Source organism: Schistocerca serialis, chromosome 11, assembly GCF_023864345.2.
Source record: "Schistocerca serialis cubense isolate TAMUIC-IGC-003099 chromosome 11, iqSchSeri2.2, whole genome shotgun sequence".
Lineage (NCBI taxonomy): Eukaryota > Metazoa > Arthropoda > Insecta > Orthoptera > Acrididae > Schistocerca > Schistocerca serialis.
Window position 1 is genome coordinate 115733684 of NC_064648.1, and position 12520 is coordinate 115746203.

Here is a 12520-nt window from a genome sequence, read left to right on the forward strand (position 1 = left end):
TCTGCTTGTGAGCGCTTGCTTCCACGCTGACGTCACTAGGCCAGCCAATGGCAGAGCAGAGCGCTTACTGCCCAACCTTATTATTTAGTAACCTTGAGTTCACCCAACCTGGATATGATGTGACGTCATTATGACGTATATACGCTTTAGTCGATTAACACACCTATCGACTTTTACGAACGTTCGAGATTCTAAACTGTCGTCAGCTAGTGGTTTGTTTTGAACGTGCGATTCTGATAACAGCTCAGTGTGGCAGCGTATATGTATTTCGCCAAAATAAAAGAGCTGGACATTAATAGAAATATTCCTGATCGTGGCGTTGAAAACACCACGGACAACACGTTTCGTAAAAAAGTGAAGTCTTCTTATGTCCCGACCAGATTAGATTGTGTGATTGTTGTATTGAACGCCTACGCCGAAAATAATATTTATTTATTATCAATATTTTAGTATGGTTTCATACAATTGGTCTTGTCAGTACATATTAGATTGTAGCAGCATACTCTTGCTGACTTTTTTTTTTCTTAATTTATATGGCTGAAAGAGAACGCGTGCAAGTTTGTTAGCTAAGTAATTTATATGTCTGTTCCAAGATAGTCTTTTATCAACCATAATTCCAAGTAATTTTACACTCGGACCGCAGAGACAGGTACCTTAGTGTCCAGTGATGACTGGTGTGTAGAATGATTGAATTTCGAACTTAAAAAGAAAAATATGAGGCATTGTTGAAGAAAAATCGTCGACCGGTGACGAAATACGAGGGGAAGTGGATTTCTCAATGTAATCTTAACCAAAGGTTAGCGTCTTGACGCATCTAAAGATTTTGGCTGCTGAGTGCTTCTTCTCACTGAGTACGAATAACCGATGCACTTCAGCTGGGTCAGAAGTACATTAATTTTTGCTTGAGATTCACAATAACCACGCAATTGCCCGTCGTCATCGATGCTGAACTGTTTCAGCTTTTCTCTTATTAGTCTCACGAATGCTGAACACATAATTAGAGACGAGCAAACGAAAAACAACACACAGGACACAAACACAGTACAATACACGATTTAAACGCAAGGAACGCAAAACACATCCAAACGAATGCCGCAGAGCACAGCGCTACCCTGTCACAACCTCTCGAAAGTTCACAAAAGTCGAATAGTCGATATACGGTTTCTATCGTTTTCGATGTAGCGTGTATACGTCATAATGACGTCACATCGTATCCAAGTCCGGTGAACTTAGCATCCTCCCCAACCGAACTGGCCCACTCACATGACCCAGAAAAACGACGACGTTGCTCCGAAGACATGGCCACCGTTACTACATATCGATAACCGCCGCTGCTGCCACTAGCAGACAGGCAACGCTTGCGAAACCAAGTGGCGTCAGTAAACACGAGAAGAAGACAAACAACCACAACCGTACCAACTAAATGATACCGTCTGACCTCGAACAGAGGGCGTAAACTTACAAACGGCACCAACGCAAGCCGCAGCACGGCTCAACTGGGGAAGTGCAATCAGTGTACAAAGGAGTTTGCTCACAAATCACTCGAGCGACCAGTTCCAGAATATTGTTCAAGCGGTTGGACCGTACCAGGTAAGACTAATGGAGGATACTGAATGTATACAGAGAAGGACAGTACGAATGGTCACAGATACTGAATGGTCAGAGATACTGACGGAACTGAACTGGAAGACTCTTGAAGATAGATGTAAACTATCCCGAGAATATCTGCTAACAAAGTTTCAAGAGCCGGCTTTAAATGTGAATCTAGGAATATATTACAACATCATATGTATCCCCCCCCCACATATGGTTCCTAAGGATAAGACTAGAATCATTACTGCATACACAGAGGCATACAATCATTCTTCCCACGCTCCATGTGTGGATGGAACGTGAAGAAAGTCTAATAACTGGTGCAATAGAAAGTACCCTCTGCCATGCACCTGATCGTGATTTGCAGAGTAAAGATCTAGATGTACATCATACACATATCTTAGCACCAAGCAACCCACAATTTCTTGTTATTCAGTTATTTTAATTTTTGACTGTAAAAAGCTATTTGTAGATATTTTAGCTGAAGAATGGCAGCCCATCTCCCAGTAGCTATGTGTAAATAAAATAAAATAAAACAGATGTTCGGTCATGTGGGGTAAGAAACGAGGAGTTCAAGTTAGTAATTTAAGCTCCCGTTACACCGAAACGAACACAAGGGAATGTGCAACAACGAACGAGAATTCTGTCTGATACGTTCGTTTGTCGAATGTTGTTCGGTCGCGTGCGGGTCGCATTGTAACGTTGCAAGTTAACTACGGGATAACATTTATTGCAGTAAGATACGCAGACGAGGGCCCGGGCGTGGCGGGATTGTGTCTTAGCTGTGACTCAGGGCGCAGCTGTCGCTACCAGCCATGAGGACGATCCCCAGTACCAGCTAGTAGAAGCGTAAACTCATACCCCTTACAAATCTAAACAAACTATAGTAATTATCATCCGATTTTGGTCAAACTTGGTACACCATTGTTTGTTATTAGGTAGAAGAGCCTCTTAAAATTTCAGGTTTTTATCTCTTATAGTTCTGGAGATTGAGAAAATTACTTAAATATCCCAAAACAGAGACTTGTGTTTCAAAACTCCGTTAGGAACAATAACCAAATGTCTTTTATTATCATCTGAATTCATAACCAAAGTTCTCACAAGGAAACCTCCCCATCCCACTCCCCTCAGATTTATTTATAAGTTGGCACAGTGGATAGGCCTTGAAAAACTGAACACAGATCAATCGAGAAAACGGGAAGAAGTGGTGTGGAACTATGAAACAAAATAAGTAAAATATACAAACTGAGTAGTCCATGCGAAGATAGGCAACATCAAGGGTAATGGGAGTTAAGGAGCGCCGTGGTCCCGTGGTTAGCGAGAGCAGCGATAGAACGGGAGGTCCTAGGTTCAAGTCTTCCCCCGAGTGAAAAGTTTAATTTTTTATTTTCAGTTTATGTGACAAACTCTTATGTTTTCATCATTTTTTTGGGAGTGATTATCACAGCCACAAGGAAACCTAAATCGGGCAAGGTAGAAGAATCTTTTCACCCATTCGCCAAGTGTACAAGTTAGGTGGGTCGACAACATATTCCTGTCATGTGACGCACATGCCGTCCCCAGTGTCGTATAGAATATATCAGATGTGTTTTCCTGTGGAGGAATCGGTTGACCTATGACCTTGCGATCAAATGTTTTCGGTTCCCATTGGAGAGGCACGTCCTTTCGTCTACTAATCGCACGGTCGCGGTCGCAAAAGACAGACACTAAACTTATTACAGTGAACAGAGACGTCAATGAACGAATAGACAGATCATAACTTTGCGAAAATAAAGAAAGTAAAAATTTGAGTCGAGGGAAGAATTGGACCAAGGACCTCTCGTTCCGCAGCTACTCACGCTAACCACGCTCCTGAGCTCACACACTCCTTCAGCTGCCTATGTTGTGCGTGGACTACTCAGTTTGTATATTTTGCTTATTTTTTTCATAGTTCCACACAACTTCTTCCTGTTTTCTCGATTGATCTGTGTTCAGTTTTTCTAGGCCTATCCACTGTGCCAACTTATAACTAAATCTGAGCGGGGTGCGATGGGGAGGTTCCCTTGTCAGTGTATAAAATCACTTAACTGGGATTTTCATTTCAAAACTTTGATTACTATACATTACGTAATAGAAAAACAAATCAAAATTTATATTTGCCTATTATTTTGTGGTGTGGATACATGGAAATGAATGAGAGAGCGTTTGTGGGGTGTACGTTAAAATTTAAAATTACTTTTCGTAAAACCTGATAAATTTGAAGTGTTGGAAAATAGGATTGTAACCACGAAGCTGATGACATACGTTACTGTGTGCTTGCTATTGTAGTAGAGCTGTCAGAATAACAGTCTGAATTGGAATAAGTTTCAAAATTCATTTTATTGAACATTATATTAGAAATTGGCAGTGGAATGAAGTCAGTGATTTTCTGATTAGTGACTGGCTTAGGCAAGTTTTGCTGAGAGAATGATCTGGAAGGATCATTCTGATTGGTTAATCAGACCCATCAGCAAATCAGAATTAAACTGCTCCTGCGCACAGAAAGTTAGTTATACAGGGAATGGGGTGGCATCGAGAGAGTCGCTCGCTAGCTTTCGTACGCGTCACACCAAGTAAGATGTCACTGCGCGAATTGTATGTAAAATGAAGAATTATTGAGTTCATTGAGGTTCGGAAGTGTGGTAACCAAAGCAGTTGAAGTTACGAACATTTTGAGGACAGTGTGATGTTTCTGAGTTAATTTATTGAAAAGTTATGCTCATGTGAGATTTCGGTCTTACAACGGGAGGCAGCCAATTGTGAAATTCAGATTCGACTCATACTGCGCATAATGAAAGCTCATGGCCAGAGGTGTAATGTGGCAAAGCACCAAGATGCACTTCTCAGCCGTTGTCGAGAAAATCGACAGTTAAAAGAAACCGTTGCGGTGAAATACTCTCTACGATTAGTAATTTTCTACAGCGTGGTGGTGCAGCGGTAAGCACTCGGGTTCGTAATCCGTAGATCGCCGGATCGAATCTCGCGCCATGCAATATTTTTTTATTATTAGTTATTTGCAATTCATATATATATATATATATATATATATAAACTATTAATGAATTGCTTATGCATGTTGGTGACGGCGGATCGCTCTCCAATTGTACCGTCTCCATTTTTCCGTTTGTTTAACAGGGTGTACCAAAGCTCTCCCGTCCGCACTGATTTTCGACGATGTTATAAGTTGCGCTAGGGACCGCATCTACCTTCTTTCGAAGTTAGCACGCAACTACGCTTTTATGCGGCGACTCGTTTCGGCCCATTCAACATCTGTGCTTCAAGTGTAACGAGCAAGTAACGGAGCTTATATTTCATACCTGCCACAGCAAATTTATGTTCGTGGGGTTTCTATTCTAATTCGAACGTTTGACTTACGCTATACGTATTCGTTTCTACGTCTTCCGTTAACTATACGTGGTTAACATTATGAAGACAATTAATAACATTTGTGAAATACAACTTTGTTTGCGGAAAATATAATGATTTTCAAAGTCGCCAGTTTTTCCACGTCAAACAACTTTCAACAACTTATTATATGCATAATTGTTGTAACTGATTGCCGGGAATTATATATATATATATATATATATATATATATATATATATATATATATGCAAAAAACTAATAATAAAAAAAATATTGCACAGCCCGAGATTCGATCCTGCGATCTACGGATTACCAACCTGAGCGCTGTATAAAATTATTAATCTTAGAGAGTATTTCACCGCAATGGTTTCTTTTAACTGTCGATTTTCTCGACAACGGCTGAGAAGTGCATCTTGGTGTTTTGCCACATTACACCTCTGGCCATGAGCTTTTATTATGCGCAGTATGAGTCGAATCTGAATTTCACAATTGGCGGCCTCCCCTTGTTAGTGAAAATTCCACGTGGCAGATTCCGGAATTCTTTATGGAATACTTAGGCGAGCACTTCTATCATTGAAGATCACTGAAAAGACCGAATGATCAGCTCGCTAATAGTAGTGGGTCAGTGACTGTTAGATAGCAAGATTAATCGGGTCGGAAGTGTGAAGATTCTGGCTACTTTTCCATGTGAAATCTGTGGTATTGACTGTGAACTTGGACTGAAATAGCAGTTATCTCAGTAAATACGGACTTGATAGCCATTTCATGAGATTTTTAAGGAATAAAAGGTCATTTTATCGAATTTTCGAACACTTAATGAGGTCAAAAAGCACTACCCTATCGACCGAAAATTGTTATGATGAACTTACAGGAAGTGATTTTGCGTCGTGAGCTACGCGGCCTCTGTGGGGTTTCATCAACGCTGCTTTACACTGCCAAGCGTGTACCTACTGCTGCAGAGTGAAGGGACGTCGGGAGAAAAAGAAAAATCAGAGGTAGGTGGACATTTAATAGAGAGAACAGAGAGGAGAGAAAGACAGACCGACCCTGCCCCGCCGCAGCATTCGCAAGTATTCACTTGTGATCTGCTGGCTGTCGGGTTTTAGAACCGAGCCCTCTTCGCTTCGGCCCTAACCTTCGTTCATCATAAGAATAAACCTGATGTAAACAAACACGAATGACATGACTGCCCAGCAGCTGTATCTCTGGTACATTGGTGTCCGCTGTAGGAAGTAGATCCAACTTAACATATAAGATATTTTATTACTATGTCACTGTAAATCAGTGGTTTTCAAACTTTTTCTGCTTCAGGCGCATTTCAAAGACCGCAAATAATTGTGAGCGCAGTGTATGTATATTTCTGTGGAATATTTTACAACAGTCAATACAGGAAATAAATACTGTGATAAAGTAACAATTAAGTCATTTTGTTTTGAATTTCGCGTTCAGACTACAGAAAATACAAGTTATACTAATAAAAACCACACATTATCACAATGTCAACAAATAATTTTTGTATGAAGAATGTGAGAGATTGGTGAAGCACAATTGTCACCCAAATGTGACGGCCGAGTATCGTGTTGCTTCCTACCCTCCCAAGACGAAAGGCAAAAGAAACTTAAGTGAAACGTATTGAAATGAAATAATGCAATAAAAGTAACCATTAATTCAAATTATAGAGAAATGTAGTAATGCAATACAAATTAAACATACCATACGTCTACTCTTTCTAGTGTTTACGACAAACGTGAGCCTGATGTGTCCTCGCGATTTCTTCAATGTTTGGAGATGTATTTGAAAGACAGACTCTCACTTCCTGGTTAACACATTGAAGAGTTACTCTCTTTATATGTTTAATTATGGTGAGTGCAGAAAATCCTAATTCACATAAATATAATGTAGAAAATTGATGTTAAATGTTCAAAGCCTTTTGAGATATCGGCACATACGCTATTCTTTTATAGAAATCTAAAAGGCTTCAAGAGACAATTCCTTATGCTTAATCATGAGTCCAAGGTCAGTAGATATAAATGCCGGTTCTTCTCCTTCTGTAATAACCTGACGCTTCCACGAATGGGTTTCGAATCCAGTCGTACTGTTCAGTGTTGAACAATAGAAAATATTAACTCAGTTTCTCTTCTAAACTTATTAAATGATCTACAGTATTAATATTGGAAGTATTTCATTTGTGCACATACCCCTTACCAACGGGAACGTTTCCAAGTTATCTTGAATAGCTTTTCTTTTCCATATTTGCAGTTTTCTGTGAAACTGCTTTAATTTTGTCAGTGGGTGTGAGGATATTTTCTTCTTTCCCTTGCATGCTAGTGTTCAAAATATTGATCTGTTGAAATATATCGGCCAAATACTGCAATCTGTCAAAATTCACTCTGAAGAAGGATACAAAAATGTAAATGTTTCATTTCTTCCAAAAACATGAGAAGTGCTTGTTGCAGCTCATGCACACGGTTAAGTACTTTCCCCCTGGCCAACCACCTGACTTTTGTGTGTAAAAGCAAGTGGTTCAAATGGCTCTGAGCACAATGGGACTTAACTGCTGAGGTCATCAGTCCCCTAGAACTTAGAACTACTTAAACTTAGCTAACCTATGGACATCACACACATCCATGCCCGAGGCAGGATTCGAACCTGCGACCGTAGCAGTAGCGCGGTTCCAGACTGTAGCGCCTAGAACTGCTCAGCCATTTCGGCCGGCTTTGTAAAAGCATCTGTCTGTTCTAACTCCATATCGATACAAAGTTTATCCAATAAACGGGTTTTGAGTGGTCTTATTTTAGTAAAATTTGGCATCTGAACAACTTGCCAAAGAGTTCTCTCAATTTTCTCGTAATATTTTTGCTATTAACTCCTACCTATGAATAAAGCAGTGACTAACGATTCCATCTTCATTTTGTTTTTTACAGAAGAAATAAGGCCTTTAACGCAGCCTACAATTGAAGGCATGCCATCCGTGCAAATGCCTACACACGACTTCCATGTTAACTACCACTTTTTAAGATAATCATTTAAAATGTTGAAAACGTCCACACCTTTAGTAGACACACTTAACTCTTTGCAAAAAAGAAACTGATTTACTGTTTGATATTGATTAATGAAACAGACAAATGCTAAGAGTTGCGATTGGTTGGTAATGTCTGTTGATTCATCAGCTTGCAATGCAAAGTTTGAGTGCTTCAGTTTATTACTGCATCCATTTTTCTCAATATCAGTAGACATTTCTATAATACGCCTGTCAACTGTATCATTCGACAAAGGAATCTTTCTTGTTTACATAGCTGTTTCATTTCCTTGTAATGTCATGAACAATTTTTTGCAAGCAGGCTAAATATGTTACTTGCCTATAGTATGACATTTCATACTCTTTGCTATAAGTTCATAGAATTGGTAGGAAACGAACAGAGCTTTATCAGAGACAGACATTACTCTTTTAAAAGAATTCGCTGAACTTATTTGCTGTTCAGATAAGCTCTTGAAAAAGCTTACAGGTTTATCTTGCAAATGTGAATGCATTCTCATAAAATGTTTGCTCAGTTTACTATAAAGCTGAGATTTATTTGCCATTCTGTACATGTAGACTAAGCATAGTGGTAAAGGACAATCTTACTCCACGTCCAAGTGAAACCATAGCTAAAGTAGCTTTTATTATACTTACTAGTAAGCAGCTGTTTTGCTTTTTTATTTACACTTTGTTCACTTCCAGAATCGGATTCTTCAATGGCACGCTTGTTTTTCAAAAATCTGTCCATTTTATTCGTTTGTATTTTCCATATAAGATTAACTTCTAGCGCTTTGAAGATAAGCAGTACGCTGTACACAAAACACAAGACCCCCCCCCCCCCCCTACGCTAATAACACCTCACTGACATATCATGTTAAAGCTCTTCGCAATGTCAAGCGCACAACAATGGAAACGCATTTTCCTTCTGGGCCCGAATTATTGTCTCTCCATGAGTTACCGGTGATGCCAACGATAATTCTAAAGTTCCGTTAACTTTGGTGGAAGCTTCTGTCATGAATCCGTTGGATCGCTAAACTGCAGTGGAAATGACGCTCAGAAGTAGCAAGGCTTTATGGACTATGACGATCATGTTCACGTGCGCTATTCATCTGCAGCAAATAACATGAAATGAAATTCATTTAGTCACGGGCAGCTCGATTTCAAACAATAAGCAACTCGCATAGATAATTTCCTTTCCCAGTTTCTCTTTTCAATAGTATTTTATTGACAACAGGCAGGTGTGCATTTTCAATAAAATATTATCAAAAAGTGACTAGTTACAGATGTTATTTATAATTTTTTGATACACTGTCATGGTACCTAAATAGGTCATAATGAACAATAATAATAATATGCAATTCACTTCCTGTGTGCTGTTGCTGCGTCACTCAGAGTTACGTGGAATTGGTTCACAATCATCGGGACCGACACGAAACCTTCAGAGCTCTACGGAAAAGCTGTGATCACATGCATAGTGCACAAGGCTCAATTTCACCACGGCTGCCACCATGAAAGAGAAGCATCCATAGGCAAATCAACTGCAAAACAAAAGCACGACACGATCACATAATATCCAGAAGAGTTTCCATCGGAAAAATCCGTCAGCTGTCAAACATTTTTTCGCCGTTTTCTCCTGATTCCGAATGTTTGGATCTGACCAGAAATCCATTGACGCTTAACAATACTGTGAATTAACTCAATGTTTATTTAAAAACCTTAAGAGCGAAACAAGTGTCATACAGTTTGGTTACGGAAAGAAGTCGCGGGACAAGGCGTGGAAAAATAATTTGCACGGCACGTACAGAACGTAGGGTAGTGATAGGGAGGTGGTTAGGAAAGTTTCACGACCAGTGGTAGTCATCCAGGTACGCCTGTGCGCCTGGTACCGACCAGCGACTAAGATAGTTATATTTTACGTACAAAACTAGAAGCTGTTCACTGAAAGCGCAACATTTCTATCAAAAAATGTGAAGTTAAGTTTAGGCTGTTGTAATACAGTTCTAGTGCAAGGAGTTTAAGAAAATGGCATTTGAGGCATTTTTAGTTATGAATGACCATGAAGTATTACGAAACTTCCTGGCAGATTAAAACTGTGTGACCAACCGAGACTCGATCTCAATACCTTTGCCTTTCGTGGGCAAGTGCTCTACCATCTGAGCTACCAAAGCATGACTCACGCCCGTTCCTCACAGCTTTACTTCTGCCAGTACCTCGTCTCCTACCTTCCAAACTTTACAGTCGGACGGGCACACAGTTTTAATCTGCCAGGAAGTTTCATATCAGTGCACACTCCGCTGCAGAGTGAAAATCTCATTCTGGAAACATCCCCCAGGCTGTGTCTAAGCCATGTCTCCGCAGTATCCTTTCTTTCAGGAGTGCTAGTTCTGCTAGGTTCGCAGGAGAGCTTCTGTAAAGTTTAGAAGGTAGGAGACGAGATACTGGCAGAAGTAAAGCTGTGAGGACCGGGCGTGAGTCGTGCTTCGGTAGCTCAGATGGTAGAGCACTTGCCCGCGAAAGGCAAATGGACCGAGTTTGAGTCTTGGTCGGTCACACAGTTTTAATCTGCCAGGAAGTTTCATATAAGTGTACACTCTGCTGCAGATTGAAAATCTCATTCATGAGGTATTACGTTGTAAGAAACTTGCAGTCCATGGTTGCGGTCTTGGACTGCAAGTTTCTTACAACATATCAAATATGTTACTGTGCTGGCCACAACAGCCTTTACTATGGATAAAGTGTTACATTTATAAATACAGTTACTTTCGTTATTAAATCAATTAATCACTCCCTCCACTGCATTGTTATGACTGTAGTAATGTGACAATTACCTGACCATTCTGTATCTCCAAACCGCATCATTCTGCCATCCAAATAATTATTTTTCTCGCCCCACTGCAAATTACACATTTCCCTAGAATTCCTTACACCTCTCGATGGTGTAAGGGATGACCTCAATGGGATAGCAATGGCTTTATCATCGTTCATTATTTTGAAATACTTTTTCCCAGTTCCCAAACAGCCACTACTACTAGGACAGCTACGCTTAGCAGCAATGGAAGAGAAAAGACAGTCGGTGTGAAACGTTCCAAATACTGTCGTCACAACAAGGAGTGAACCTCAGTGTGAGCAGTAACTGGGTTGGCCATCGGTGAGGACCAATCGGAGGACTCTGACTTGCTGGACATCCGTCGGATCCCCACGGCCGGCCCACAACAGTGGTGCAAATCCACTGCAGCCTCAAGCTGTGCAACCGAAGCCATCACAGCCTGAAGCTTAGAGTGAAGTGTGTCACCAACTCGGCTCAAATCCACACACAACTATCACAGTCCCTGTCCAAACTAAAGACCATGGAAAACTAAACTATGCAGATAAACGGACTATCAGCAATGCTGCGCAACTCCACTGTAGACCCTGACGAAAATTCAGGAACTGTGTCTAATAAATTAGATTAACACACAGAGATTCAAAAGCCTAACGACTGAAGCACTCAGGTGAAACTAAATAATTTGCCCCTGATTAGGAACGTGTAATATGTCACAAAATCCGTTTATTTTCTGACACAAAAGCAAACGAGAACTGTGGCTATTAGATATTAAATAAACACGCAGAAACTCAAGAAACTAAACTACTACATCACATTGATAATATTATAAAATTCACTCCTGGTTAGTAACCCGTAAAAGTCACAAAATCAGTTACTTCCATGTTCCTGGTTGTGTCTCGGCCAGCTGCTGCTGCCTGACTAGCTTTAAAAAAAAAAAGAGACTATCGACTTAAGCTACGGGCTAACTATACTATGAACCCCACGAAAGAAAGATGGAGTTGAGTGAAGATGTACTAAGTTTTTATTTTCTTTGCAATATATTCTTTCACACATTTCATTATTCATGTTATCTTACTTCATCATGAACAGACTGGACGAATTACTGTTCATGACTGTCCCCTGTCTCGTTATGTAGTGGACAACATTTAGGTAACTGATCACCCCAGAACAAAAACTTGCTGTGATTCCCATAACAAGTTTAAGTATTGACAGTTGCAGTACGTAAATGGAGTTTACCATAATGATAGTACATCATCACGGGTACAGTAGGTATTTATTTGTAACTGAAAATGTGTGGCAGTTGATGCTCACTACTTGCGATATAAAGACCATATGTGTTAACCCCTTTGTTATTGAGACAATCAGTGAAGCTGTATCACAATACTCGGCTCCATCTCTAACCTGCCATTAACTTTATAAGCAAGATAGACATAAAGCCAAAATCCACCCACCACAGTTGTACAAGTTTACATGCCTACCAACACCACAGATGAATAGATTGAAACAGTTTACGATGAGATAAAAGAAATGATTCAAAGAAATGATTCAGATAGTTAAGGGGGACAAATATTGTAAATGTGATATGACCAGTGGCAATAGAAGGGGTCTTTGGGGAAGAGGGGGAGAGGTGGTTGTGTGTTCTGCATCTGGTTCCAGCTCCGTGGGAGTGAAAGAACATGCCAGATTCTGTTGTGGCACA